The sequence below is a fragment of the Canis lupus genome, chromosome 33, assembly GCF_003254725.2.
Source record: "Canis lupus dingo isolate Sandy chromosome 33, ASM325472v2, whole genome shotgun sequence".
Lineage (NCBI taxonomy): Eukaryota > Metazoa > Chordata > Mammalia > Carnivora > Canidae > Canis > Canis lupus.
Window position 1 is genome coordinate 29,975,073 of NC_064275.1, and position 26,454 is coordinate 30,001,526.

The following is a 26,454-nucleotide window of genomic DNA, read 5'->3' on the forward strand; positions in this document are numbered from 1 at the left end:
TTATCTGATTTCTTACATCTCAGACCTTAATTCTGGACTCAGTCTCCTCCTGAAGTATATCTTTTTAATGAGTTCCTTTAGTAGGTCTCTTTTTTTTAATCTTGGTACTTTGAAAATAGTTTTCCATTGTCAGCTGGCACCCACTGTTGCAGTTAAGAAATCTTTGGAAATCTGTTGTTTCTTTGTAGGGTATATCTTTTCTTTCTAGTTGCTTTATCTATGGTATTTTGCAGTTTCACATTATTGTGTTTGAAAAGATTACTTTTACATATCCTGGTTGAGCTTCACTTTGCTTCCTGAATCTGAAGGTTCTTGTCTTTATTCAATTCTGGAAAATTCATGCCATCATCTTATCATATACTGTCTCTCTTGTTTTCTCTCTTTTCTGTGTTTTTGCTAGGTATATGGGTAGACCTTCACAATCTATCCCCATGTCTCTTGATCTTTCTTTCATGTTTCTTTGGTCTCTGGGCTGCTCTCAGTAATTTCTTTACATATGTCATCCAGTTTACTAATTCTCTCTTCAATGTGTGTATAACTCAAACATTGGCTTTGCTTGCAATGATTAAATTCTTTGTAAAAGTTCTACTTGGTTACTTCTGAAAGCTGCGTGGTCATTTTTCAAAAGAAGTATCTTGTTTCTTACTCCTGTATTTTGTTTAATCATTTAATCAACCTATTTTATATTCTATAGCTGATAATTCCATTATCTAAAGTTCACAAACTTCATTAATTTGGTTGTGATTTGTATTGATTCATTCATGGTGACTTATTTCCTCAGGTATACTATAATTACATTTTGAGTGCTTATATTTAGATTTTGAAATCCTGTTTACTTTTGGAAATCCTTTTAGTCCTGGGTTGAGTGAACCTGTGCAGGGAGGATTTGTATTTGTTTCCTCCAGGCCACCAAGTACTACCAGCCTAAGACCACGTTCTTGACTTGAGGTTTCCTGGACAGTGTAGGTACTATAAATTTGAACTTTAAAACCCATGTGGGTGAAAGCTTGTGGTTATGAATTCTAAAGGGACATTGTTTCCCTCTCCATGCCAAGTCTAGACTAAAACAGACTAATGTTTGGGCTAGTACAGGGGATTTTTTCTTTATCCCCCATCTAGGAGGGTATAGCCCTATGGGTTTCCCAGCCTTGAATAGGCCCAAGGCCTTGTCTTCCGTGCAGCCAGTAAAATCACAGAAATTTCTAAGATAGGTACATACCCTCAGCACAACCATAGCTTCAGTATCCTGCTTACCACTCAGGTTTCATGCTGCCTCTTTGGGTTGAGTGAAATTTGGAAGACTATCAGAGGTCGGTCTTTCTTTTCTTTTCTTTTTTCCTTTCCTTTCCTTTTCCTTCCTTCCTTCCTTCCTTCCTTCCTTCCTTCCTTCCTTCCTTCCTTCCTTCCTTCCTTCCTTCCTTCCTCTTCGTTCTCTTCTTTCTCTCTTTCTTTCTTGAGAGCTTATAGTTATGACTTTTGAAAGGATGTTCTATTTTATCCAGTATTTCAGTGTGTTTAGTAATGGGACTGCTTTTCAGGTTATCTAATTAATAATGTGCCATATTAGTCTTTGATTCCTTTCTCTCTGCATCAATTGGGTTTTTATTCTACATCTATAGATAAGCACAATCTAGCTACCTTTCTCCATGTCCACTATCTCCTTAGTATCAGTCATGACTACTGCCTTTCTAGTTCATTTCCCTTCTATTCTTGCATCTGTATACTACATTTTCCACCAAGCAATCTATTGATCTTAAAGTATAAGTCAGATAACTTCACTTTCCTGCTTGAAACGCTGTAATAGTCCAAACTCGTTAGCATGGCATTCAAGATCCTCCTTGACCTGAATCTTGTCTACTCTAGTGTTTTTTCACAGTACACTACTCTTGCACCGAGCTCAAGCTTCACAGTTCGTCTTAACTGATCATAGCAAGCAAGCCCTTTTCTTCTTCCTTCTGTCTGTAATGCTATCTCCTAGGAGTGTCTCCTGTCTCTCTCCTGTTCTCAGCTTAAATGTTGCCTCCCTAAAGATTATTTCTCTGGCCGCCCAATCCAAAATAATCTCCCTAGTTATCTTCTCATACCAGATATCATTAGTTTAATTATTGTGCTTGCATATTTCTAAGCTCTACAAAGGCAAAGTGACTCATGTTCACCCTGTATCCTTGATGCCTTAATATCATACGTTTTAGATGCTCAAGTGTTTGTAGAATTAGTGAATACATTAATGAACTCCTCCTTCGATAAAACATGAAGGCCGGGCAGCCCGGGTGGCTCAGCTGGTTTGGCGCTGCTTTCGGCCCAGGGCGTGGTCCTGGAGTCCCGGGATCGAGTCCCACGTCGTGCTCCCTGCATGGAGCCTGCTTCTCCCTCTGCTTGTGTCTCTGCCTCTCTTTGTGTCTGTCATGAATAAATAAATTCTTAAAAAAAAAAAATGAAGGCCTTAATTTTCAAGGAGGTGGGATTTTAGCAGCAAAACATAGTAAGAGCTTGTAAATAAAATGCAAAATGGATAAGGGATGAATTTCCAGAAATAAGAGTCCTGAAACAGATTCACATAGCAGTGTGTGGGTCAGCGTCTTTGGCGCAGACTAGAATGGAGACAACGCTAAATTAAACGAGGGGCATGATTCTCTTTTTCAATTCAAAGAACACCGCCCCCCCCCGCCACGCCCTCCGCCGCCAAGAAGAAAAAAAGAGCGCGAGGGAAAGCGAGGCGAGCGGGCTGCGCGTCCGAACTACAACTCCCGGCAGCCCCCGCGCGAGCCCCCGGCCGCGGGGGGCGGGTCTCCGCCCCTGGAGCTCAGGGCCCGGCCGGCGAGGGGCGGTGTCCTGGCCCCGCCCCCGCCCCGCCGGCGCCCTCCCCCAGGCCTGGCCACGCGCGGCGGCGGCGGCTGTTCCGCTTCCCCTCCGGCCCGGCCCGTCGCCATTGCCGAAGGCTCTCTGCCTCCCCGCCCGGCGCCCGGGGGCTCGGCTGCCGCCCGGCCTACGCTCGCCGCGGCCGCGCTCCTGCGCCGCCTGGCCTCCCCGCCCGCCCCGCGCCGGCGCTTGCCCGGGGCGGCTCCGGAGCCCGCCGGGAGTTGGGACGCGGCGCCTCGCTGGGGCGGGGACCTCTCGGCGCCCGGGTAAGTGCAGGGCGGCCGGGGCGCGCTCCCCGTCCTCCGCGGCCTGCCGGCGGCCGCCACCTGCGCGCCCGGAGCCGCGGGCCTGGGGCGGCGGCTCATTGTCCGCTCCCGAGGGCGGTTTCGCTCGGCGGCAGCCGGCGGGGGAAGCTCGCTGGGCAGGCGCGGCCCGGCTCCTCTGGCGCCGGCCCTGCCCGCTCGCGGGCGCCCTCCCGCCGCCGCGCACCTCCGCGTCCCCCTCAGGCCTCGGCGAGTGCGCGTCGGTGCGGACGCCTCGGTGTCGGAGCGCGTGCGGGCCTCGCCGGCCTCCCGAGCCCCCGGATCCTCAGCGGCTCCCGGTGATCTGGGTCAAGGTTGGCCCTTCCCCGCGCGTGGCTGCCTCCAAAACACCACCGCACGCCCGCGACGTGGCCGCGGGGCCGTCGGCGGGCGCGACCTTTTGACCGCGTCCCTCAGCTGCAGTCGCCCCCGCGGCGGGCGGGCGGCGCGGGGCTGCGCCCTCCTCGCGCCTTGGCCTCAGCCCGCCGCTCCCCGCCGCCCGCCGCGCCGTCGCTTTCCGCCTCGGCGGGTCCTGCCCGCTCCCGTCGGTGTGGCTGCTCGGGTTCCCCTCCGCGCGTTACCTGCACTCGTTTTCTTTTTAGCCTCTTTGGCGAAAACGCATCGGAACGGTTAGGCCTAAAATTAGACCACGGCGAGCGGTGTTTTGGACCGAGGTTGTGCGCGTCACGTTTCTTCCCCTGCTCTGTCGGGCTCTTCCGCCCTTAGAAGGAGGCAGGATGTGGAGGTGTGCGAGGATCTGCTCGGGGGTTTTGTTTTCGTGGGGTCACCCGGGAGAATTACGTTCAATGAAATTAGATTGGGGTGAAGACAGTGAGTAGTCTTTTTTTTTTTTTTTTTTTTTAAGATTTTACTTATTTATTCATGAGAGACCCACAGAGAGGGGCAGAGACCAACGCTGAGGGAGAAGCAGGCTTCACGCAGGGAGCCCGACGTGAGACCCGATCCCAGGACCCCGGGGTCACGCCCTGGGCTGAAGGCGGCGCTAAACCGCCGAGCCACCCCGGGCTGCCCTGAGTAGTGATTCTTAAAGCAGGTTAGAACTTGTCGACTTTGCCAGAAGCTCTGTGGCATTTCTAAAACACACACTTAACTTTTTCTTTCTTTCTTTCTTTTTTTTTTTTAATTAAAGATTTTTAAATATTCATGACAGAGAGAGAGGCAGAAGGAGAAGCAGCCTCCACGCAAAGAGCCCCATATGGGACTCGATCCCAGGACCCCGGGATCACGCCCCGAGCCAAAGGCTGGTGACGCTCAACCGCTGAGCCACCCAGGCGTCCCGTAACTTCTAAATGACTTTTATGTATATGCGGAAAATCTATATAGGCGTAGACCTATGAATTTGAAAGCTTTGTTCGTGTTCTGTTAATATGGGGTCTTGATTTAAGGCAGCTCTTTCATCCTTGGCTTTTAGGCCTTTCTAGCTATCGCTTAGCCAAGAATACTGACTTCCCGTATGAAAAATGAATGTTAAAATGTTTTTGAGCTGTGATATATGTAGACCCTAAGCCCACTGCAGGGTTTGGTAAAGAGGTTGATCTACATTCAGGGAATTTTGTTTTCACTGGATCCTCCCAACTTTCCCTAAGTGACTGAGTACTGAGCTGTATGTAATACTGTTAGCATTTGACGGTGTCATTTCTCCTTAACTTGAGAGGTGTTGTGTGCCACAGGGGCTAAGGTATGGAAATGTTGGGAGTGTGAAATTCGGTCTGTTGATGTCAGTTTCTCTGCCGGTTCTTCAACAAGGGGGTACTTTTACCAAGGAAGAGTTACTGGATATTCCTCTTCACATAGGGATTTGATTCGTGGTTTACCATTATTCAAAAAGAGTTATTCTTTTGGACTTTGTGACACTTAATAGTAACCTTGCAAACCCCAAATCATAAAGGAACAATAAGTTTGTACTGGGGGTGTATCTGCTAAACAAATGAATAGGGGGGTTCCTGTGGTTCTCTGATCTTTATGATAGGCAGTTTTCCAAATAGGCATGGTTAACAGTGGTGTGTATTTCTTCTTAATTATATATACTTAAAAAAAAAAAAAAAGAGTAGAACTGGCTCAGGTAGCTAAGGATAAACTTTCGATTATACTTTTTAATAAAGAGAACTTGTTCAAATAAAGTAAGTAGGCACTTTAAAATCCTCCCTATGTTTCTTCTGTCAATATCGATTATTCTGCTATTCGAGTATAATGTTTCTTTGACTTATTGAAATTTCTCCTTTTCATTTAAGCTTGAAACTAAGCCCTGTTCAGTGCTTTAAGGCTTCAGGATTCTGATCAGTTTGTTTTCAAAGGCCCTTCCAGTTAGTTAGAGGGCTAATTCCAGACTAGTCAGAAGGTGGGTAAGTTACTTACGAATCTGAGTTGTCACTTGTATCCTTGTACCTGGGTAGAAACCGAAAGAGAAGGAAAAATAGCCCCCCTTGCCCTGAAGAAAATACTGATTGTTTCCTTCTGTGATCAGAATTTTCACTAGTTCTTCATTTTAGGATCACTAACCTACTTAAGGATAGTCCTTCTGAACATTCATGTAGGATTTCAGAGTTCTAGCCTATTATTATCTCCGAGGTACAATAGTACTTACCATTCCATGTGTCTCAAATGGTTAGGTGCTGGGGACCTGGGTTTGAATCATTACTCTCTACTTTACCCTGGGTAAGACATGTACTCTTTTCAAGACTTGGTTTTCTTCTGTTAAAGGGGGATTGATGATGATAATAATAATAATAATAATAATAATAATACAAATTTCATGGGGCTATTTAAAAGCAAATGAGATAATGCAGGTAAATTTTTTTTGCAAATGCAGTGCTTAGTTACTATTCCATTCTAAAGTAGGTTTTATACTTAATTGCTCCTTTTTTTTCACCCCCCAAGCTTGCTTTATTTATTCATGAGAGACACATAGAGGGGCAGAGACACAGGCAGAGGGAGAAGCAGGCTTCCTGTGAGGAGCCGGATGTGGGACTTGATCCCAGGACCCCATGATCACCAAGAGAGCTGAAGGTAGACACTCAACCACTAAACCACCCAGGTGCCCCTTCATTGCTTCTGTAGCAAATATTGTGCCCCCAAACTTAGATTTAAGAATGCTTTCTGGAATGAGCACTGGATGTTATATGTTGGCAAATTGAGCTTCAATAAAAATGTATATAAGAAAAAAACAATGCTTTCTGGAGAGGTTGGAATCTCAGGACCAATTTTCTGAGACCATAACTGTTAAATTAAAAATTATTTTTCAGGGGGAAAAAAGTTTTGCCCCTGATATAAAACACAAGTTTTTCAAATTTTAAAAAATATGCAGGGACACCTGGGCGGCTCAGTGATTGAGCGTCTGCCTTTGGGTCAGGTTGTGATCCCAGGATCCTGGGATCAAGTCCCGCAGCGGGCTCCTGCAGGGAGCCTGCTTCTCCCTCTGTCTGTGTCCCTGCCTCTCTCTCTGTGTCTCATGAATAAATAAATAAAATCTTAAAAAAAAAAAAGTATGCATATCTCTCATAGAAAAATTGGAAAGTAGCGAAGATTATTAAGAAACAGGATGAAAATCACTTTTGCCTCAGCTCTAAGAGGTAACAGACTAAAATTTTTTTCCTTATTTTTAAATCCCAAGGTAGCACATGCTTATAAAAGGTTCAAGCAACTCAATTATTTAGAACAAAAAAGTGAAAATTGCTCTTTCCTCACTTTCTAGAACCATTCCTTAGAGGTTCCCTCTGTAAACAATTTTGTTGTCTTAATGCAATTCAAAATAAGCACTGTGTGTGTGGTTTTAACCAATTTTTAAAAATAAAAGATCTGATTATTACATATTCTTTTCTATTTCAATACATATAGTTGCACTTCATCTTTTTAACCATTATGATATAGCCTATTGTACTTTAATTATTCATGGTTATTTATGTTAGAGTAATCCCCCCTTGTTCACAGGGAATATGTTCCAAGACCTCCAGTGAATGCTTGATGCCTCAGATAGACTGAAGCCCATATATACTGTATTTTTTCCTACATGTACATACCTGTGATAAGGTTTAGTTTATAAATTAGGCACAGTAAGAGATTAACCACAATAAGTGATAATAAAATAGAACAATTATAACAATATGCTATAATTAAAGTTATATGAATGTGGTTGATCTCAAAATATCTCATTAGACTGTACTCACATTTCTTGTGATTATGTGAGATGATAAAATGCCTACATGATGAGATGAAGTGAGGTGAATGATGGAGGCAGTGTGATATATCAGTAGCTTACTATTGACCTTCTGATGATACCTCAGAAGTGGAATCCAGGATGGCAGTTGACTGCTGGTAACTGAAACTACAGAAAGAGAAACCATGGGAAGACGAGACTAATGTACAGATCTTCACCAACTTATAAGGGAGTTTTGTCCTGACAAATCCATTATTAAGTTGAAATGGCATTAAGTCGAAGCATTACCACTTACCTAGCCTACCTTAAAAGTGCTCAGAATACTTAGGTTAGCCTCCAGTTCAGCAGAACCCTCTAACAATGCCTATATTATATTAAAGTGTTGAATATCTCATGTACTTTTTTTTTTTTTTTCATGTACTTTATTGAATAATGTACTGAGAGTGAAAAGTAGAGTGGATTTAAGTGTATCAGTTGTTTACCGTCTTGATCACGTGACTGGGAGCTGTTGGGCTTACTGCCACTGCTTTGTGTCACAAGACAGTCTGGTACTGCATATTGCTAGCTCTAGAAAAGAGCAAAATTCAAACTACGGTTCCCACTGAATGCAGAAACTTCACTTTCACACCTTCGTAAAGTCAAAAAACTAAGTCAAACCATAAGTCAGAGACAGTCTGTATTCTCAATTTTGAGCAAGTAAAACTGAAGCCTTACTGAACTTCCTTATATCTTTGTGCACATGTATACGTATACAAGTATTTCTATAAAAAGGATTCTGAAATGTGCATTTTGTTTCGATATATACCAAATTGCTGTCCAGCTGTCTCTATCAATCTGTACTTCCTTATCAAATTGTAGAAGCTCTTCATACATGAGAGCCTTCTCTTTAAGAAGATCTTTCCATTTCACCTTTATCAAAAAACAGTCTTAATAATTACTGTATTGGGGCACCTCGCTGTCTCAGTAGGAGGAGCATGTGACTCTTGATCTCAGGATTGTGAGTTCAAGCCCCATGTTGGGTGTAGAGGTTACTTAAATAAAACTTAAAAAATAATAATTATTGTATTTTAACCTTAATCCTTCTGAGATTTGTGTGTGTGCATGGTGGGTGCAGATATGAGTTTTAACAATGTAGCTTGGCTACCAAAATGAAATATGGGTATAGAGGGATCCCTGGGTGGCTCAGCGGTTGAACATCTGCCTTTGGCTCAAGGTGTGTGATCCTGGGAGTCATCGGGTGATCGAGTCCCATATCGAGCTCCCTGCATGGAGCCTGCTTCTCTCCTCCGTCTTCCTATGTCTCTGCCTCTCTCTCTGTGTCTCTCATAAATAAAATCTTAAAAAAAAAAAATATGGGTATAGAAAAAATTTTTGGAGGCTTCGGTTGCTGTGAAAAAAGTCGATTTTAGAGATTCAGGGAGTAATATTATAATGGCTTTATTGTCAGCATCACATCTGAAAAGGAAAAAGGAGCCCCCGCCTTAACTCCTATCTCTTGTCATCTACTGATTTTATCCTCATCCTTCAAATTTCTGCCTTTGAGTGTAGCTCTCTTTGGGAGTCTTTTTTGATCTCCACTATAATATAGATATTCTTCTTTTATATTTTCTTACCATGTTAATCCATGATCCTTATTTGCAGTGTGCTGAAAATAAGAGTTATGAATCTGGAAATGAGAGTAGTTTCTCAATTTTTGCCAGTTCAAACTAATCAAAGAGGGAGGTGCAAGGAAACTCACTAATGTTGGTTAAAAGTGATACACATACATACACATGCATGCAGAGCACTTTTAACTCACATTAGTGAGTTCTTCCTCACATCTTTCTGGTCAAGCTATTATATTAATGATATTTTTCCATGTGAATGTTTAATAGGTTCTGGAAAGCTAGAAGGTTTTATTTTGGCCTTGTATTGATTTCATAAGAAAAGGTATATTTTGGGACACCTGGGTGACTTATTTGGTTAAGCATCCAGCTCTTGATCTTGGTTCAGGTCTCGATATCAGGGTCTTGAGTTCAAGAGCCGCTTTGGGCTCCACACAGGGTTGGGAGAGGGAGAATAAGGTGTATTTTAAGGTATATTTTCAACTTCTAAACTTTTAATTACTGTTCCTAATTTTGAGATTAGTGATTTATAAGCTTATAAATGAAATAAAATTGTTATATAATAAACACTGAGCGAGAAGAGGTGTGGGTAAAGCATTTAAACAAAATTTCAGGTGCTCTAAAGAGCAAATTATTAAAGGAAGACAAGTTACATTGGCACAAAAAATAGTGGAAGTAGAGCTAGATGTTTGATAAAGTATCTCTATTGTAACTTCTTCCTGAACTTTTTTCACCTTCCTGATTAAGTACTTGAAAAGAATAAAGTTGCCTTTTTTTTTTTTTAACCCATAATCCATTATGTATGGATAACTGTTGATATTTTGGTATGCTTCCTGCCAGTACTTTTTCTTCTTTATATGTATGTGTGTGTACATAGTTTACTTTTATAAAATTGGAATCATGTTCTATATAATTTGTTATCTTGGTAAATCTTGAAAGTTTCCCTTGTTCCTAAAAATTCTCTTAAAATAATTTTTTAATATTTGCCTAACATTCCATTGTACAGCTGTGTCATATTTGCTCTTTTCCTATTGCTGAATGTGCAACTATTTCCAATATTTCATATAAAAATAATGCTATAATGAATAGTTTTCTATTCATCCCTGATTGTTATCTTAGAATATTTTCATAGATGTGGAATTGCTGAATGAAAAGATAGAAGCATTTAACAGTCTTAAATTATCCTTCAGAAAAGTTTGCTGTGTATCATCACCAGCAGTGTGTATCCCATTTTATTACTATCCTCAATGAAACAGCCGTCACTTTTAATGAGATTAATAAAATTTCCTTATTGTTAGGCAAGTAAAAAATATAATTTAAGTTGCATTTCTTGTTTAAATGATAATTTTGTTTTAGTTAATTTGATTTATTTCTGATAATTACACAGACGTAACTAGATATTTGTGTTCAATATTTTTATTATTTTACCGGTCTTCAATAAAATTTTATTTACTTTTGTTTTCCGGGTTCATTGTCTTGTCTGCAAATATAGGAACCTTTCCTTCCTTTCCAATAGTCACAATATTTATTTCTATTTTAGGACTTTATTACATTGGCCAGAATTTCTAAGACATGGTTCAGTAAGAGAGGTGATAATTATCTTAGAATATCTCTGATATTTTTACAAGTAAGGATGATGGCAGCTGTTGGTTTTAGACATTTTTTAGAGAGAAATTCTCTTCTGACTTTACAAAAAATAAGAATGGCTTCAGAATTTTATGAAATGTTTTTATAACACTCCTTTAAGTGATAAGGTTTTTCTTCTTTTAACTACTACTAAGGGTATATATTAATAAATTTTCTAATAGCCAAAGTTACCTTAAGGCACATATTAGCAGGAACCAAAACCCCACTCACATCACTCAAGTATACAGAATTTATTTAAAGAGTAGGAAAAAAAAATCTCAGAAATTTAGTTTAATAGGAGTGTACAGGCCATATGGTAACTTCTGTGGTTACTTCTGTAGAAACTTGAGGAATCCTTACTATTTTATGTATCAGTTTTGATAATTTACACTTAAAGATTTTATTTATTTATTCATGAGAGACACAGAGAGAGAAAGAAGGAGGCAGAGACACAAGCAGAGGGAGAAGCAGGTTCCCTGCAAGGAGCCTGGTGTGGAACTTGATCTCGGATCTTGGGGTCAGGACCTGAGCCGAAGGCAGATGCTTACCTGCTGAGCCATCCAGGCGACCCTTTCCAGAAATTTTTAAAAATATTTTCAAATTTGTTACATGAATGTATGTAATATTTTATTATTAAGGGCACCCATGTGGCTCAGTTGGTTAAGCGTCTGCCATGGGTTTAGGTCATGATCCCAGCGTCCTGGGATCAAGTCTAGCATTGGTCTCCCTGCTCAGCGGGGAGCCTGCTTCTCCCTCTCTGCCACTGCCCCCTGCTTGTGCTCTCTCATGCTCTCTCTCGCATATGCTCTCTCTCAAATAAATAAATAAATAAATAAATAAATAAATAAAAATCTTATTTAAAATATTATATCATTAAAATCTGTGGTGTTTATTTCCACCTTTTATTAGTGATTTTGTTATTTTTCTTGATTTGATTTGCCAAATGTTCATCTGCATAGTTGTTTTCAAACCCACTTTTAGATTTATTTTGTTGGTTTTCTGATTCCCTGATTTCTACTTTGTGCTTTATTTTGCTTTTCTTCATCTTTTCTTTTGGGAGGGGGATTAGGCTGGCTGGCTGGCTTGCTTGCTTGATTTATTTATTTAGTTATTTTTTGGGGGGAGCACTGGGGGTGAGGTGGGAGAGGGAGAGAATTTTAAGCAGTTTCCATACACAGTGTGGAGCCTGATGTAGGGCTTAATCTCACAAGCCTGAAATCATGACCTTAGCCAAAATCAAGAGTCAAACATTTAACCTACTGAGCCACCCGGGCTCCCCTGTTAATTTTTTTCTAACTCAAATTCTTAGTTCCTTTTTTTTCTTTTTTTTTAGTAACGAAAACATTAATACTCATTATTTTTTTTAAAGATTTTATTTATTTATTCATGAGAGACGCAGAGAGAGAGGCAGAGACATAGGCAGAGGGAGAAGCAGGCTCCATGCAGGGAGCCCAACGTGGGACTCAATCCCAGGACTCCAGGATCATGCCCCAAGCCAAAGGCAGACACTCAACCTTTGAGCCTCCCAGGCATCTCAAAACATTAATACTCTTAATTTGCCTCTGATTACAGTTTTGGCTGCATTCTATAATTTACATGAATCATGTTCTTATATTAATTACTTTCCAAATAGTTGGTAGTTCTAGTTTGATTTCCTCTTTGACTCGAGGTATTTAGGACAATTCTCTTTGCTCTATTTTTTTCCATTGTTGTCAATGACTATAGTCTTTTAAACTATCTTTCAAATTTACTGTTTTTTTTTTTTTAAGATTTTATCTATTTTAGAGAGAGAGCACACTTGTGAGCAGGGGATGGGGTAGAGGGAGAAGAGAGCGAGAGTCTCAAGTATACTCCACACTCAGCATGGAGCCCCACTCAGGACTAGATCTAATAACCCTGCGCTGAAATCAAGAGTCAAGAGGCTTTACTGACTGAGCCACCCAGGGACCCAGTCTTCATTAATTAAAAAAAAATTTTTTTTTAACTTTTATTTATTTATGATAGGCACACAGTGAGAAAGAGAGAGGCAGAGACACAGGCAGAGGGAGAAGCAGGCTCCATGCACCGGGAGCCTGACGTGGGATTCGATCCCGGATATCCAGGACCGCGCCCTGGGCCAAAGGCAGGCAGGCGCCAAACCGCTGTGCCAACCAGGGATCCCAGTCTTCATTAATTTTTAAATCTTAATTTGTCAAATATTAAGAAGGTAGCATTGTTTCTAAGAGCTTGTTCTCACATTGGGACCTTTACATTTTTGTTTCTTCTGCCTGAATATTGTCATCATACATCATTGTTTTGAAGGGGTCTTCCCTGATCAGTCATCTAAAATAGCCTCCACCTACCTCCGGTATCTGACTTCTTGCCTTTCTGTGTGTGTCTGTCTGCTTGTGTCTGTCTTCATAGCACTTTCATCTGAAGTTATTTGATTCCTTTCATTTTCTTGTTTCTCTCTTTGCTTATGGGTATGCAGTAAGTATATGCTGGTTGAGTGTCAGTTTCTTTTATGTCTGGTGATTTTTAACTTTTTAATTAATAGACTTCATACAGCAATTTTAGGTTCACAGCAAAATTGAGTAAAAAGTACAGAGTCTCTAATTACCCAAGCTCCCCCATACCTCTGTATCCCTTCCCCCACCATCAGCATCTCTTCATATGTGGTAATTTGTTTTAATTGATAAGCCAACACTAACACATCATTATCAACCAAAGTCCATAGTTTAGGGTTCACTCTTGATATTGCACATTCAATGGGTGTGGACAATGGTGGATATTGACATGTATCCATCATTACAGTATCATACAGAAGTTTCTCAGCCCTAAATATCCCCTGTGTTCCACATATTCATCCCTCCCTTCTCCCTAATTCATGGCAGCCACTAGTGCTTTTACTGTCTCCATAGTATTGTCTTTTCCAGAATGTTCTATAATTGGAATTATAAAGCATGTAATCTTTTCAACTTGCAATATGCATTTTCTTACGTATCTTTTGATGGCAATGAATAATATATTCCATTGACTAGATGTACTGCAGTTTGTTTATTCATTCACTTGCTGAAGGACATCTTGGTAGCTTTCACTTTTGTCAAGTATAAATAAAATTACTATAAACATTTGTGTTTTGTTTTTGTATGGATATAAGTTACTCACCAAGGAGCACAATTGCTGGATTATGGTAAGAGTATATTTAGTTTTTTTATAAGAAACCTCTAAAATGTCTTTCAAAGTGACTATACCATTTTGCTTTCCCATCACCTGTGGGTGAGAGTTCCTGTTGCTCAACGTTATCGTGAGCATTTGATGTTAGTGTTCTGGATTTTAGCTATTCTGATAAGTATGTAGTGGTATCTCATTGTTTTGATTTGTAGTGCTCTAATGATTGATGTTGAGCATCTTTTCCATCTGTGTATCATCTTTGGAGAGGTATCATTTTAAAAGTTATGCACATTTTTCAGTTGGGTTCTTAATGTTTATACTGCTGAGTTTTAAGAGTTCTTTGTATATTTTGGGATATTTCTTTTGCAGGTATTTTTCCCAGTCTGTGGCTTGTCTCTCATTCTCTCAACTCTAATGATTTTTATCATATATTCTGATGCAGTATTATTTGATGCATGTATAAGTTCTCTACTGCTACTAAAGATCTTCATTATTGATTATACTTAATAAAAATCATACTTTTTAAAAGATTTTATTTATTTATTAGAGAGGGAGCATGAGTGGGGGGAAGGTGTAGAGGGAGACAGACAGGCTCCTCGCTGAGCAGGGAGTTGGATGCAGGGCTTGACCCCAGACCTTGGGATCGTGACCTGAGCTGAAGGTGGACGCTTAACGAACTGAGCCATCCAGGGACTCCAGTAATCATCATACTTTACTGAGTCTTGTATTTTACTTAAATTCCTGTCTGTACTGAATTTCTTTTTTCAATGAATTATCCAACTTTGTCCATGCCATTTTGTCTTTTTTTAGTTACATGGGTTTTTTTAAGACTTTATTTATTTGAGAGAATGAGAGTGTGTGTGTGTGTGTGTGTGCGCGCACGCGCACACACACACACAAGCAGGGGGAAGGGCAGAGGAAGAAGCAGAGAGTCCCTAGCAGACTCAGTGAGCCTGGAGCCCAATGCTGGGCTTGATACCACGACCCCGAGATCATGACCCGAGCCAAAACCAAGAGTCAGATGCTTAACTAACTGAGCCACCCAAGTGTCCCTATAGTTTATTTTTGTTCTATTTCAAGTGAATGCTTTATTTTTTTTTATTTTTTATTTATTTATGATAGGCACACAGTGAGAGAGAGAGAGAGAGAGGCAGAGACACAGAGGGAGAAGCAGGCTCCATGCACCGGGAGCCCGACGTGGGATTCGATCCCGGGTCTCCAGGATCGCGCCCTGGGCCAAAGGCAGGCGCTAAACCGCTGCGCCACCCAGGGATCCCCAAGTGAATGCTTTAAACATTTATTTATTGTCATAATAAATTCTGTAGGGTGTGTTTCTATCATTTTATATAATGTTTTCTGTTTTTGAATGATTAATTGCTGCTGCTTTAATTGTAAAATAGATAAAATTACCATCTTAAGCAGTTTTAAGTATACAATTCTTTAGCATTAAGTACATGTACATTGCTGTACACCCATCCCCACCATTTTTTCATTGTCCCCAACTGAACCTCTATACTCATTAAAAACTAACTCTCCCTTCCTCCTTACTCCCAACCCCTAGTAACCTCTTTGTGTCTCTTATGAGTTTGCCTATTTTATTTAGATGATTCATGTAAGGGAAATCATAAAATATTTGTCTTTTTGTGTTTAGCTTCTTTCACATAGTATATAATGTTTCCATCCTTGCTATATAGCATGTATTAGTACTTCATTATTTTTAAGGCTGAATAAATAATACTCCATTGTATATATACACTTGACTCTTGAACAATGCAGGGTTTAGGGGTGTCAACCCCTGCACACACAAAAATCTGTGTTTACTTTTGACTCTTTCGCCCCAGAATTTAATTAATAGCTTACTGTTGACCAGAAGCCTTATCAATAATATAAACAATAGTTAACTCATAATTATATGTTATATATGTTATAGATTGTATTCTTATGATAAAATGTTACCAAGAAAATCATAAGGAAAATACTGTGCTGTATCAAAAAACTGCATATGGGCAGCCCTGGTGGCTCAGCGGTTTAGCTCTGCCTACGGCTCAGGGTGTGATCCTGGAGACCCGGGATGGAGTCCCACGTGGGGCTCCCTGGATGGAGCCTGCTTCTCCCTCTGCCTGTGTCTCTGCCTCTCTCTCTCTCTCTCCTCTCTGTGTATTCTCATGAATAAATAAATAAAATCTTTAAAAAAAAAAAACTGGCATACAATGCAGTTTCTAATCTGTGTTGTCAAGAAACAGCTGTATATCACATGTTTTTTTAAAGATTTTATTTATTTATTCATAGACACAGAGAGAGAGGGGCAGAGACACAGGCAGAGGGAGAAGCAGGCTCCATGCAGGGAGTCCGATGTGGGACTCAATCCCTGGTCTCCAGGATCACACCCCTGGCTGCAGGCAGCACCAAACCGCTGCGCCACCGGAGCTGCCCCTGTATATCACATTTTGTTTATCCAGTTATCTGTTGGTGTTTTCTAGGTTTTACTTTGTAACATATTTGTTGCTTTTATCTCATTTAGTTAGAATTTATGCATCTTGTTTTTAAGTCTACTAATTTATAGTTTAAATGAATTCAAACGTAAATCTAAATTTTAAAAAATAAATTTTTCTGGTTTGTCGGTCTGAAAGAGAAAAGTATACTTTGACTCCCCCTATATTAGAAGACTAGCTTCTCCTCATAATCCACCCTCACTTTATCTGCTTTTCCTCTCCATGGTGAACTTTGGAACTTCATATTGTTAGTATATTTTTTACTCATTAAACTTTATTTAGATGGAGTTGGTGCTCATTGCCATTTTTCTCAGTCTTACATTTAAGGTTATTCATCATGTTTGTCAACTAGTATTTTCAGCTAATTTTTTTAAAGATGTATTTATTTGAGAGAGAAAGCATGAGCAAGGAGAAGGGGGCAGAGGGAGAGGGAGAAGGAGATGCAGGCTCCCCACTGAGCAAGGAGCCTGAGGTGGAACTGGATCTCTGGACCCTGAGATCAGGACCTGAGCCAGAGGCAGATGCTTAACTGTGCCACCCAGGCACCCTTTTTTTTTCTTTTTATTGAAATATTTTGACAGATGATGTCTTTTATACATGTTCATTAATGTCTGATACGGTAGCTCCTTACAACCCTTGTATTTCTTTTTTCATTTCCAGAAATATTTTTGGTTGTTTTAGTTCTGTTTTCTTTCTTAAAGATACTTGTAATAATTAGGTTGGCTTGTTGTTTCTGTCCTTTGTGTGAGCTTCTCAGATGTTTGTCCTTACCACTCATAAATTTAAAAATTTATGCCACTCCCTTTTCTTCTTAAATGACTCTCATTTTATCTTGGTCTTTCCTCTCCATATATGCCAGTTTCATAGAGTTTGTCAGACTGTTTGGAAGTCCAGCTTGTGTCTTGAGGTGATTCATCATCTAGGTCAGGCTCTGCTTCGTGTGACGGGTAATTATCTCTTCTTGTACTACGTTATTTTTTGTTGGGATCAGCAAAAATTGTTGAATGTTTTTTCTGCATCTTCATCTTTGAATTATAACTGTTATATATTTTCTGATGCACATTTGTGTTTGTGGATTATCCTTGCTACAGTTGGCTGGGATTCTGGTTGAAACCTCTTTTTAGGTGTATTGCTGAAGGATACATAGCTCTTAGCCCGAGTTCCAGTGATTAATAGACATTCATCTAATATGGTAGTTCTGGTGGGATCTTATCCTACCCTGGTTTCTAACATGTGCTGTTAGCACTCTTCCTGATTCAAGTTTATACTGATAACAACACTTTGCTTATATGACGACTCCTCTGAGGAAGCTGTGTGCCAGTCCGTGTTTCTCTGTGCTTGTACAGCTCCATCTGAACTTTGCATACACCCAGGCACATAGACACTTGCTTTTTTCTGGAACTTGCATGGTAGACTCAATGTCTGTAGAAAGATCAGAGGGGAAAATAAGGAGCTCTGGCTGCCACAAAACCCGTCTCTCCATAGCAAGAAACGGCTTAACAAGGGTGGCTGACTCCTTTGTTTCTCTGAGGCCGACTTTGGGTCTCTTAATAAAGGATGGCTAGCAGAGAGGAACAAGGTGTCTTCATATCTTAGGCGGATGTTGAATTTTGTTTCATGAAGCAGAGCATGGCTGGGTCATGAATGTTTTCAGTTAAGAATGAATGGAAATCTTTATAGCTAGTGGAAATCCTTCAAAGATCTAATATAAATTGTTTTTATGGAAATTTGGGATAGTCTATACAAGTGGCTTCTGATTTGATAACTTTTGGAGGAGGGGGAGTAAAATAAGCCAGCTCTAGTTTTGTTTAACTTAGATAACCACTGAAGGAATCAAGTAATCTATCTGCTGTTAGTCATTTTTCAGTAAAAGGTCTTGTTTTATTATCACAGTGGTATCTTGTTTCAATTTGCATTTCTCTTGAAGTTGAACATATTTCATATGTTCAGCTGCTTTTTTTCATTTTGAATCACCATTTGGGGTTTGTGATGAAAGCTTTTATTTTTCTTTGTAAACTTTATTCTTTATTTCCCCATTCCCTGTGTTACAGGCATTTTGAAGTATTTTCTGAGTCTTGCCCCTTTCATGCTTGGTCATTGTTTCACTTTTCCAGTATGGTGATTGGGTGAAAGCCAAGAGGAAGAAGAAAAATAAAGATCACATTTAGATTACAACATTTCTTTACACACACTGCTTCCTCTGTATATAGAGACCTTCCTCTCTTTCCTTGCCTGGCAAATTCCTTCTCATCCTTCAAAGGCCAAGTCTAATTTCTTGGCCTAATTACTCCTAGAAATGGGAGCTGTGGGTCTTCTTTTCCATTGCATTCCACTCATCCCTATCAGTTCTTACCTTATTTCAGAGTAGTCATCTGTTATTTTCCCACTGAGGGCCAGCTCAGAGGGAACACTGCGTCTGAATCATGGTTATCTTTGATCTCTAGCATCTGACACAGTGTAGGCACAAAATAAATATTTGAATGACTTAGGATAGAGTAAGATTTTTTTTCCCTTCAACTGTGTCATTTTCCTACTTCTAATATGAAATACAAAAAAACAAACAAACAAACAAACAAAAAACCCAGGTCTTTCTGGAATTGGAGTTATAATTTTTTTGTTGTTTAGGTTTTCTGGTCTGGGTTTTTTCATTTTTTGTAATGATCAGGCATTATTTTTGAGAACAAGAAATGATAATAAAAAATAAACCTCTCAAACTTCCAGGTGCTTCCTCTTGCCTAGCACCTGTGACTTTTTTGCCCCACTCCACTGTCTGATTTTTCTCTACTTTCTGCCATATACCCTCTTATCTCCTTGCTGTCTCATGGATTAGATCACACTTACTTGTTCCTACTTGTTCCCATTGTCTAAAATCCCATCTCCTGGTTGGGAATGTGATGTGTTGTAAATTGCGGATTGTGATAGGGATTGAGTAGTGAGAATTTAGACTATTTAGTGTCCAGTTGGTGTTATATTGAATATAAGGTGGTTAAGGTGAGGTTCCTGGATCAGTTTTTATCAGTTGTAAATAGAGCATTTAGTTGTCATAGCTCTCTAGAATAGTGATCTTAAGACAAAATAGTGACTTTCTTCAAATTTTGCTGGATCCCCTCCAGCCTAGAAAAGAAAAAAAAAAAAAAAACAAAAAACCTCCACTTGACTCTGATGCCATCACGGATAAACCATCGGTTGATTTATTCATTCAGCAATTACTCACATAGACAGATGAACTGGATACAATGCTCGGTGTTAATGAAGTAGTGGTCAACAAAATACTCACTGGGTCCATGCTTGTGGAGTTTAGAACGTATTAGGGAAGATAGACATCAAAAAAGCAAATCCAGTGTGATGAATGTTATGACAAAGGAAATAAAGTAATATGCAGGGGATGGGAATGAGGAGATGTCAGAGAAGGTTTTCTGAGAAAGTGACCTTCAGGCCAATACTTGAAATGGACGTTTGACAGGTGGAGGTGGTGGACAGAGAGTAGGGTGACCAACTCAATGCTAGTTTGCTGAGGGCTTTCCTGCATTTAATGTTGAAAGTCTGGTGTCTGGGGGAAGTAAAACGATTAGTGAACAGAAAATCTTCCCAGAAGGTCATGTATGAAGGCCCAAGGTGGCTATTAGAAAGACTGAAAAAAAAAAAAAAAGGTTGATGTATATTGTAGCATGTATGAATACCTCGTTTCTTTTTATGGCTAAATAATATTCCATTGTATGGGTATACCATAATTTGTCCATTTATCAGTTAATGGAAATAGGATTGCTTTCACTTTTTAACTGTTAGATGAAGAGTGCCTCTGAACGTTTGTGTATAGGTTTTTGTGTGGACATATTTTATTTCTTTTAAGTGTATGCATAGGAATGGAATTGCTGAGTCATAGGGTAACTCCACGTTTAACCTTTTGAGGAGCTACCAGGCTGTTATCCAAAGGCTGTACCATGTTGCAGTCCTGCCAGCAGTGTGTGAGGAGGATTCTAATTTCTCTCTGTCCTCACTAACACCTGTTACTTTCTGTCTTTTTGATTGTAGCCATCCTCCTGAGTGTGAAATGGTATCTCATTGTGGTTGTAACTTGCATTTTCCTAAAGGCCAAGGATGTCAAGTATCTTTTAACGGGCTAATTGGCCATTTGTACATTTTTTTAGAAATATGTATTCAGATCCTTTGGGAAAGTATTTTATGTTCAGAGTTGAGCAGTTTAGAACAGTGCCTCTCTCAGTATCTTTTGGTGATGGACTAGTAACTTTTGTAAAATACTATAAAATGGAAATGAAAGAGAAACCAGACATACAAAATACAAGCCCCTTTTGTTGTTGTTAGGGTCAACAGCAGATTACTGTGTCAAATGCTCTGAAAGTTGCTGAAGTCTTTTTTCTCAATTTCTGTTCACTGAGTACTAATTAAAAAAAAAAAAAAAAAGCCAGTCCATTTAACACTCTGAGTGGTACTGCTTTAAATTACTAAAAGGCATTTGAAAAATAGTGCAGCTTTTCTTGTGTTGGAACGCAAGGCAATTACTTGTTTCTTGTATTTTCTGTACTTCCAACTCTGATTCCCAATTCTAACTTGCTGTTGAGGTAATCCCACAGAGGACTTGATGAAATGCTTGATGAAATCATCAAGCATTTCATACAGATTTTACTCAAGCAAGTTATGTTTTATTGGGATAAGCTTGAGGGTTCAGTTTCCGCAGAAGATAAGGCACATGAGGTTTGCAGCCAGTGAAGGCAACCTTCTGACCCATTCCCAGTTTTCTTCCTAGGAGATACTGTCAATGTTGATGACACTGTGCTTGTGAAAAGGGGGTTACTCTGGGTTTTCAGAAGCCCAGAAGGCAGATTTTCCATAAAGCCTGGTATACTTCAACCATGTAACCCTGAAATTCCAAATTACCTGATTTGTTTATAAATAAATAATTTATCACTTGGCTGTAATGTCCTTGTTCTGAGCATAATTTCTTACCTCGTTGTTTGTAGTTAATAGAAAAATAAACATTATATGTCCTCAGCCTCTTTCTGACCCTGTAGCCATGAACAGTTTGTGAGCATGAGTAGTTCATTATTTCCTGTCTTATAAGGTCCAGGGGTTCTAAGTATTCAGGCTATTCCGGTCTCTGAAACCATATAGACTAGGGACACCAAGGAATACATTCTTATGCTCTCCTGATGATTTGTTTTTGGTGGTGAAATTCTGAAACAATTGTGGGTCATTAGAAAGTGTCTTATTTGTTTATAGTGGACCAAAATTAATGAGGATATATATTTATGAATCATTTGAAGTGAGTTTAAACATTTGTTAGTCTTTCTGTGTTAAATGGATTATTTTCAGATTGATACAGCAAATTAAGGAAAGTGTTCTTTGCCAGGCAGGAATTTAAAATCTTGTAGAAAGAGAGAAGAAAAGTTAGATGCCAGTGATGGACGTTCAAAGAAGTGTGTAAGTATAAAACCTGAGGATGGCACTGTATCATTCTGGGTCCAATCAGGAGAGAAACCACACAGTAACTTGAACATGGAAAGAATTATTGACTATAACAAGAGTGGGATAATGAGGGCTGAGCTAGTAAGAAGTAAATAGAACTCTAAAGAATATGGGAATAGATAAGGAGCAACTGCTATCCCTAGGGCTCATATCTCAGCACCTTGGAAGGAGCCCTCCTTCCCCCAGAGTTGAGATCTAGACCTTGTTGGAGACAGCATGGCTGTGGATCCCTGAATGGCAGAGGTTCTCTGTGGATGGAACTTGCTGGACATTTCTGCTCTCTAGGGTACCAGAGCATCTGTTGACGGGGAGGTGTTAACTCCACTACAAAAGCTCCCAAAAAGAGAGTGAGGAGAAGCTACTGGGTATGCTCCCCGGCGATCACCTGGCCATAAAGATGTCTGGTGCTGTAGGAATCTGGGGAGCCAAGCGTACCAGAACCAGGAAGCGAAACTTTTCTCCTATGTTGTCTCTCCTGCGCCCTCTACTGATAAAGCTTAATATCGTGCCAGTTGGCCAAGGAAAAACACTTTAAGGTCCCAGATCCATTTTCAGAGTAGACAAAAAGATTGAACGTGTAATTGAGAGACACTAAATTAGTAACCAGCATGAAAATGGTAAGTAATCCTGTCAGAGCTCATAGGTGTAGAGCTCCTGTGAGATTATGATAGTTGAAGAAGTAGTATAAGAAGGAGCTTTTTTATAAGATCAGTAGGGCTTTTTTTTTTTTTTAATTCAACTGTGGTCGACATATAATGTTATATTACTTTCAGGTGTACAACATAGTGATTTGATACTTCTATACATTATGAAATGCCCACCACATTAAGTGTGGTACCATCTGTCACCATACAATGTTATTACGGTATTATTGACTATAGTCCTTGTGGCATACTTTTCATTCCTGTGACTTTTCATGAGAGACACAGAGAGACCGAGGCATAGACAGAGGGAGAATCAGGCACCATGAGAGAACCCTGATGCGGGACTTGATCCCGGGACCTGGGATCATGCCCTGAGCCAAAGGCAGACGCTCATGCTGAGCCACCCAAGCATCCTAAGTTTGTACCTCTTTTTTTTTTTTTTTAAAGATTTTATTTATTTATTCATGAGAGACAGAGAGAGAGAGAGAGAGAGAGAGAGAGAGAGAGAGAGAGGCAGAGACATAGGCTGAGACAGAAGCAAGCTCCACTCAGGGAGCCCGACGTGGGACCCAATCCCAGGTCCCCAGGATCACACCCTGGGCCAGAGGCAGGCACTCAACCACTGAGCCACCCAGGTGTTTAAAGTTTGTACCTCTTAATCCCTTTCACCTTCACCTTTTTTTTTGCCCAAGGTTCTTTTTATTTTTTATTTTTTATTTTTATTTTTTAATTTTTTATTTATTTATGATAGTCACAGAGAGAGAGAGAGAGAGGCAGAGACATAGGCAGAGGGAGAAGCAGGCTCCATGCACCGGGAGCCCGAGGTGGGATTCGATCCCAGGTCTCCAGGATCGCGCCCTGGGCCAAAGGCAGGCGCCAAACCGCTGCGCCACCCAGGGATCCCTTTTTTTTTTAATTGAAGATGACAACGTTCTTCCTCATTACAAAAACAGCACATGTTCATTTTATAAAAATCATAGACAAATATTTTTGTACTTGTGTATATTATAGAAAGATGGAAAAGGCAATCAGCTCTACTACCCATAAAGAGAACCAGTGTTAATGATTTGATAAACTATGACTAGGTAGAGGAGATAGTAGGGAGGGAAAGCTTTCTGTGATGGTGCTTGCTGCTGCTTTTGTTTATTTGCTTACAGAAAAAACTGGCTTTGAAATATAAGAATGCTAAATGATATATATTAGGGCAGCCCGGATGGCTCAGTGGTATAGCGCCACCTTCCGCCCAGGATGTGATCCTGGAGAACCGGGATCGAGTCCCACGTCAGGCTCCCTGCATGGAGCCTGCTTCTCCCTCTGCCTGTCTCTGCCTCTCTCTCTCTCTCTCTCTGTGTTTCTTTCATGAATAAATAAAATCTTTAAAAATAAATAACTAAATGATATATACTAGCATTTTGAGGAACTTTGTCTTTAGTGTTTATATGAAATTTATGTAAGTTCTTCTTAAACTTTTTTGTGTTTTATTTTTTTGTTTGAATTGTATTATTTTTAAAATTCCAGTATAATTAATATACAGTGTTGTATTAGTTCAGGTGTATAGTATACTGATTCAACAGTTCTGTGCACTACTCAGTGCTCATCACAGTAAGGGTACTCAGTCTTCCTCACCTATTTCATTTCACCCATTCCCCCCACCAACCTCCTCTCTGGTAACCATCAGTTTTTTTCTCTGTATTTAAGAGTCTGTTGGGTTTTTAAAAAAAATCTCGTGTTGTTCTTTGTCTTTTTCTTAAATTCCCCGTAGGAGTGCAGTCATGATATTTGTCTGATTCATTTCCCATAGCTTTCTATCCTCTAGATTCATCCGAGTTGTTGCAAATGGCAATATTTCATTCTTTTTTTGTGACTTTCATTCTTTTTTATGGTAATATTCCATTGTATTTATATACCACATCTTTATCCATTCATCTATTGATGGACACTTGGATTGCTTCCATAATTTGGCTATTGTAAATAATGCTGCAGTAAACCTAGGGGTGCATATATCTTTTTGAATTAGTGCTTTTTAATTTCTTTGGGTAAGTACCCAATAGAATTGCTGGATCATATGGTAATTTTTTTTCTAATTTTTTGAGGAATTTCCATAGTCTTTTCCACAGTGGCTGCGCCAGTTTGCATTCCCTCCCATCAACAGTGCATGAGGGCTCCTTTGTCTCTGCATCCTTGCCAACATTTGTTTCTTGTGTTTTTTATTTTCTCCTTCTGACAGGTGTGAGATGTTGGGATCTCATGGTTTTGATTTGCATCTACCAGTGATGTTGAGCATCTTTTCATGTGTCCGTTGGCCATTTGTAGGTATTTAGAGAAATCTCTGTTCACGTCTTCTGCTCATTTTTATTTTTATTTTTATTTTTTTATTTTTATTTTTATTTTTTTTATTTTTATTTATTTATGATAGTCACACACAGAGAGAGAGGCAGAGACACAGGCAGAGGGAGAAGCAGACTCCATGCCGGGAGCCCGATGTGGGATTCGATCCCGGGTCTCCAGGATCACGCCCTGGGCCAAAGGCAGGCGCCAAACCGCTGCGCCACCCAGGGATCCCTTCTGCTCATTTTTAAATTGGATTGTTTTTTGGGTGTTGAGCTGTATAAGTTCTTTATATATTTTGGATACTAACTCTTTATCATCTATATTATTTGCAAATATCTTCTTCCATTCAGTATGTTGTCTTTTAGTTTTGTTGTTTGTTTTCATTTGCTGTATGGAACCTTTTTGTTTGTTTGTTTTGATGTACTATGTATGTAACTTTAAGAATTTTGTCAAGTAGGCAATCACTAGACATCACTTTGGGGCCCTTTAAGTGACCATTAGGAAGGTGATCACAATATAATCACATTGATAGAATGTTGTATCTTAGAAGTCATCATGCTTTTGTTCTCTTTGCTCAAATATTGTCATATGAATGTTCCTCTCAGGAACAGGGTTCTAGCAGACTTAATTTGGGAAAACAAATTGAAAACTAAATCTTGCCCTTGTTGAGGTGTAGGGATTAATCCTCCCCTGAATATCAAAGACTAAAGAATGCTCATGAAAGAGAAAGACTTTGTAATACCACATCATTGATTATTGGCATTACTACTTTAAAAGTTGGACAGTAATTCTAGAGAATGAAAACAAAGTTCTTGGGTGTTAACCCACAACTGGGATCATATAAATGGACAGGATACATGATAGTAGGCCCATTTTCAGAGAAATTACTTCTCCTACTAAATCCAGACTAGTTCCTATTGAATTACCAGCCTTTTAACCAAGTTGGTACAGAAGTGAATTGTTTGCTTTTCATTTTTACACATTTAAGAACAAATATTAAAACTTTAATGTAAGTTTAGTTTTTAAAACCTTTAAGCCACAATTTAAACCTTTAAGCCACATGTGACTACTGAGCACTTGATAGATGGCTAATGTGACTAAGTAAATGAATGTTATTGCATTTTTATTAAATTTAAATAGCCATCTATGGCCAGTATGTCTACCCATATTGGCTGGCACAGTTTACAGAATGTAAGGAAACAAGTTTTAAAGAAAACAAGTAATTTGAAGGTGATTTTAGAAACAACTTCGCATTGAGGGTCAACCTCTCTACATGATGGTATTCCATATTCCCCAAATATCTTAATTTGATGTATTTTGAAAATTTTTTTCATATCACTAATGTAATTAGTAAAATTTGATAAAGATCCATTTCTTCTTTCAAGGTATCTTAAAAAACCATATCCCAAAGCTAGCTCAGTTGTTGGAGCGTGTGACTCTTAATCTGGGGATCATGAGCTTGAGCCCTGTGTTGGGCAGAGATAACTAAAAAATTTTAAAATAAAAATCCATATTCCTCAGTAATGTCTGTTTTTATAACCTTACTTGCATACCTAATCGTGATTCATTTTAGTATGCATTTATTGAGCACATTGTTTGCCAAACTCTATTATGTATGTTCTAGCAGTACAAATACTAATAAGGCATAATTGTCATTAGCCATTTAGTCTAGCTGGGATTAAGAGAGAGAGAAGTGGGGTTAAAGGAAAACTTTTTAGTGTTCAGCTTTTTGTTGTTTTTAGATAGGCTCCAAGTCTGATGTGGGGCTTGAACCTCGGACCCTGA

At 39.6% G+C, this 26,454-nt stretch overlaps 1 protein-coding gene across 3 annotated transcripts in view; it reads left to right on the top strand.

The window, feature by feature from the left end:
* The first annotated feature begins 2,870 nt into the window (after positions 1-2,870).
* PAK2 (p21 (RAC1) activated kinase 2) overlaps positions 2,871-26,454 on the top strand; it is an 89,672-nt gene continuing 66,088 nt past the window's right edge. For 2 of the 3 annotated variants that reach the window (XR_007408049.1, XM_025473919.3), the window contains exon 1: positions 2,871-3,125. The gene's annotated coding sequence lies outside the window, so the exon portion shown is untranslated. Of the gene's footprint in view, positions 3,126-14,615; positions 14,999-26,454 lie in introns of those variants that run through there. The other variant, XM_049105569.1, reaches the window with a different exon arrangement.